The 5,232-nt window shown below is 35.5% G+C and overlaps 1 long non-coding RNA gene across 1 annotated transcript; it reads left to right on the top strand.

The window, feature by feature from the left end:
* The first annotated feature begins 171 nt into the window (after positions 1 to 171).
* LOC108525456 (uncharacterized) lies at positions 172 to 2,597 on the top strand. The gene is made up of 3 exons (XR_001884277.1): positions 172 to 243; positions 1,710 to 1,742; positions 2,490 to 2,597. It is a non-coding gene; the product is annotated as an uncharacterized LOC108525456 (long non-coding RNA).
* Positions 2,598 to 5,232: the final 2,635 nt, after the last annotated feature.

Here is a 5,232-nt window from a genome sequence, read left to right as displayed (position 1 = left end):
AAGGAAAAGAATATATACCCCAATTCTCTTATGCAATCTGCCTTTTGCTTGGTAACATGAGATGAGTTTGACTATCTATAATCAGTGCGTAACAAGTCATCCAGATAAGCTAGTAAGATATAAGGTCTTGTATTGAGCCCTAAAAAGTGCTTACCACCTTATTTTTTTTATAGCTGTACGATTCTGTGACCGGTGTAATCTGATCAAGCCAGACCGCTGCCACCACTGCTCTGTCTGTGCTATGTAAGTGACGGCCATATTTCTCCTGAGCTGGGCTTGGCCACTGATGGTTGCCTAGACAACAAAATGACTGATCCTAACATGTAACCATAACTAGATAAGAGCATTTCCTTTCAATCATAATAAGCATATGCCAAAACCCCTCACACGGTTGATGATGATTCAAGCTACTCTAAAGATAAGTAAGAGAAGTAAGACCACATTTTAAAAATAAACATTTTATTTGTGGACAATTTTAGACTTGCAGATTTTTTGTGAAGATAGTTCTTATATGTCTCACACCCAGTTTCCCTTGTTGTTAACATCTTATATTTGTATGGTACATTTGTTACAATTAATGAACTAACACTGATACATTATTTTTAACTGAAGTCTACATTTAGATTTCCTCAGTTTTTCCATAATGTCCTTTATCTCTTTCAGGATCCCATCCAGGATACCACATTACATTTAATAGTAATGTCTCATCTCCTTAATTTCTCTTAGCTGTGGCAGTTTCCCAGACTTCTTTTTGATAACCTTGACAGTTTTTAGGATTAATGGTCAAGTAGTTGTAGAGTGTCCCTTGATTCAGATTTGTTTGATGCTTTCCTCATCATTGTTAGACTGGGGTAATATGATTTGGGAAGGAAGATCATAGAGTAAGGTGCCATTCTCATTACATCATATTAAGGGTACCTATAAACATGACTTATCACTGAAATGTTAATTTTGATCATCTGGCTGAGGTAGTTTGTCAGGTTTCAACACTGTAAAGTTGTTCTTCCTTTCTATGCTTTACTCTTTGAAAGGAAGTCACTATGCACAGCCAACACTAAAGGAATGGGAAGTTATGCCCTCCATCCTTGAAGGTGTAGTATCTACCCAAATTATTTCAAGTTATTTTGCTTGGGACATTTATCTCTTCTCTTCATTTATTTATCTATTCAATCACTTATTTATATCAGTATGAAAGCATAAATATTCATTTTATATTTTGCATTATAACCCAATGCTACTTTTTTGTTGCCCAAATTGTTCCAGCTTCATAAACCCCATTTTTATGTTGATACATGTAATCTTCATGCCTTTTCTCTTGAGTACTTATTCCACCCATATTTTTCTTACCCTTGATTCAGATAGAGGCTATAGCCATATATTTTCTTCTGTATTTTTATTAAACTAAGCATTAAATAAAATGATAGGAGACATAGTAGACCTGTATTAATAATCTGGAGTTTCCAATCCCTTTGAAAGGTTGGACTTATAGCCATGTAACTTGCTGCTGGCATGATCCCATAAAGTGTTGTTGTGATTACCTCATCCTAGGAATAACTGAGGGCCACAATTTTGGAGTCACTATAGTGGAAATCTGAGAATGGGTGTATTGGAACCATGTAAAAATACTGGTGAAACCTTGAGTTTAATTATGAGATGTTGCTTCATTTCCATAGCCTCACTTATCACACTATATTTTGTCCCCTTCGTAGGTGTGTGTTAAAAATGGATCATCACTGCCCTTGGTATGTCTGTTTGGTTCATTTCTTTTCTCTAAAAGGGTCAAAGTTGCTCAATTATATGCACTTTTCTAAGCACAGTTGTCACATGCCTGTTTCTGCTGCCATAATTCACTGGGTTTTATATTTCTGTAGGGGACAGGGGATGGGTAACATTTAAAATGAAGAAAAAATATAACACCAAAGGTATGGTAGGGAATTCCTGGAGTTACAAAGCTAATGGTCTCCTATTCATTACTTTAGCAATTGAGCTTAGTAATGAAATACAGCACAAACATTTCTCCTTTTAACACTACACAATTCAGTTCTGTTTCTAGCTGGCTTGATGTTTGAAATATTCTAGAATGTTAAATTCAGCAATTTTCCAAGTTTTGTATATCAGACCCAGCAGGCCAGTCTGAAATCACCTAACTACAAAAAGAACATGCCATAACTGTACCAAATGTAGCTGCTAAAACCGTAATACATTTTTAGCAACCAGGATCCAGGTTTGCTTGGATGTGCCAGGAACTAGTCCAGAGCTATTAGGTAGGCCAGGTGTTGCTGTGCCTGTAAATGAAAGAAGAAACAAGTGAGACATGAACTTGTTTTTTCCAGTCTGTTCTTATTAAGGGACTTCTATCTCTATTGGGTTTTTACACGACACATAATGAAGCAGCAGAACTAGCATGATTCCATTGCCTAGTTCACTTATGTATCACTGTGCTCTCAATCAAGAGGTCCTGATTTCAAATTAGTTTTTCTTTTTTTTAGGGTTAATAACTGCATTGGATTTTCCAACTACAAATTCTTCCTTCAATTCTTAGCTTACTCTGTTCTCTACTGCCTGTACATTGCTACAACAGTCTTCAGCTATTTCATCAAATACTGGAGAGTAAGTTAAAAAATATCCTGAAGGGTCCCCCTAGAATAAATGCACACCCACTCCAACTTGTGACATTGTTCACCCTCTATCTTTTTACATTTTTAAATAGCTAATACTGTTGAAGTAAATGAAAGAGAAGGCACTAAAAACAGGTTTTCCATATTGAATACTCTGAGATTTAGGAAGCTGTTATTTAAAGATTCTAGCAAAACAAGTTTCTGTCATACATGAGAACCTTGCTAAGGCCTTCAGGAACCTAATCTCTTGACTCCTACTGATTCTTTACAATGTATTTCTCCAGCTGAGTTTTAAAGATCCACTTCTTACCAGTTATAGATTTGAAAAATGTTGAAACTAATTTTAAATCCCTAGTTTCCTAAGAAAAAGGCTAACAAATCACTCCCCTGTTGTTAGAAAATACTTCATAATTCCCTATTCAAAGGAGAGTTGCAGAATTCCTACTGTACAGAAAGATATACTGACTAATCTTCACATAACGGGGAGGGGTTTTTTGTTTTGTTTTTTAACTTTGTTTGACAAACACTAGGTTAGCAATTAGGAGAATGGAGATCGACTACTGGATCACTTACCTGCTTCACTGGCTCATTGCCAAGATCAAATGAAGCAGATGTTGAAAGTGCTTTACCTTTCAAAATGTGATTCAAATAATTATACTGAAATCTCAAAAAAGTTATTTCATCCACTTGAAGATATAAATTATATCCAACTACTTCTAAAACAGAAAAACAAACTTAAGGCAGATTTTTTTATTTACAAATGTGTACAAGGTCTAGCAGAAGTATAGTGAAATATGTTCTTTTTAAATGTCATACTAGTGGACCCCAGGAGATATCCCTTCCCCACAACTCCAGTACAATTACTAAGACATCCATGATGAAGACTGTCCAAACTGAACCTGAATATCAAAAGGCAGATGTGGACAGAGCTACTAGTTATTAGGGATTGCACAAAAGCTTATATAACATGAATATCTCACCTCAAATGGAGACATAAAGCCATAGAGAAAGAACATGAATTCCGTGACCAGAATATAGATTATAATAAACTGAAGAAAAAAAGGAGAAGGATAAGGCAATAGGAACCTAAATAGCCAAGAATATTTAAATTATTAATCAGTGCATTGATCCCTAGTAATATAGAAAAGATAGTGTAGAAAATTATAGTGACGTGTGTTTTCCATTTCCCTTTCAACTTGCTGAATCAGTTCAGATATTTAATAACTTTAGGAATAAGGAATTACATAATAGATGTCATAATCATCAACTCAGGGATACAAACAAAACTTTATGCAGAAGTAAAACTTTTTCATAAATTTTCTATAAATATAAAATGCTTCATCATCTCTTCCTTTGTCCATTTCCACAGCACAGGATTATTGTAAAGTTACAATAATTTTAAAATATATTATAAAATCCACATACTGAGCTACTACCCTGAATGTAAAGAAAATCTGCTATGTCCCATCAGCAGGGAAAGTGTTGGCCTTGGTCTTCACTACAGACCTTTCTTGGTGCTTGACACAGTAGGCTACTGTTTAGGAACCACTTTTTACCCTCGTAACAAAATAAACAATATTGCATTTCACACATTTTGCCTTTAGCCCACCTAGTCAACCAATAATCAACTATCACAATGCCAGCCAGGTGTCATGTGCTTTTTTCATTCTTGAAAGATATTTGGATATGAATTAATCATCAGAAATGTGCCAGTATTCACAAGTAATACCAAGAGTGAACATAACCTTGTTCTCTTTATATTCCCTCATGTTTTTTTCTCCACAGTAGGCTAGCTCATGCCTCACAAATCGGAGGCAAGGAAATGTGTCCTGGCTTGCCCTAAAATGAAAAGGGCATTGACAGTTCAGAGAAATGCTTCTTTGCAGTCTCTTTAGCCAGATAACACTTTAATGTAGTTTAGGGATGGCTTTCTCAGTTTAAGTTGAATATCCCCTTAAAATAAAAAGTAAACACTGCCATGTATTTTGAAAGCCATGTATCAAGGAGACAAGCTGTGCTCCTATCAATAGCAACCTTCATTTGTATGGTACTTTACAGTTTTTGAAGCACTTTTATACCTCTTATCTCATCTGATCCTTACCACAACCTTGTGAAGTAGGCAGAGCATGAATTATTAGTCTTATTCAAAGATGATAAAAACTGAGGCTCATAGTAGTTTAGTGACTTGTCTATGATCACCCAGCTTGTAAATTTCAAAGTTAGGACTTTCACCGAAGTCTGACCCTAAGCCCCATGAACTTACACACTCTACCATGTCCTACTGCCCATTATGGCTCTGCTGTGGAGAGCTCTAGCTCCATGGGAATAAAGATTTCAGAAGACCAACAGATTATTTATCTCTTCTCTATATTAAACAATAGCTACATTGATAAGAGATTGATCTTTTCCTTATGCAAAAAATAGTAATACATTCCTCACATATTGGGCCATGGATCTCCTCACAGAGCTATGAATTATTTTAGAATCAGGAAAATAGCATTATTCTGCCAGTATTCATCTGATCTCTCTCTGATGGCTATTACTTTGAGTGATTTAGCTTGGTTATCTCCTGAGAAGGTATTTTGAACATAGGGCTATCACCCTCTTCTAGCAA

The sequence above is a fragment of the Rhinopithecus bieti genome, unplaced genomic scaffold, assembly GCF_001698545.2.
Source record: "Rhinopithecus bieti isolate Rb0 unplaced genomic scaffold, ASM169854v2 scaffold_55061, whole genome shotgun sequence".
In the NCBI taxonomy this organism is placed as follows: domain Eukaryota; kingdom Metazoa; phylum Chordata; class Mammalia; order Primates; family Cercopithecidae; genus Rhinopithecus; species Rhinopithecus bieti.
The sequence above is the reverse complement of the archived record's forward strand: the minus strand, read 5'-3'. Positions and strand labels throughout refer to the sequence as shown.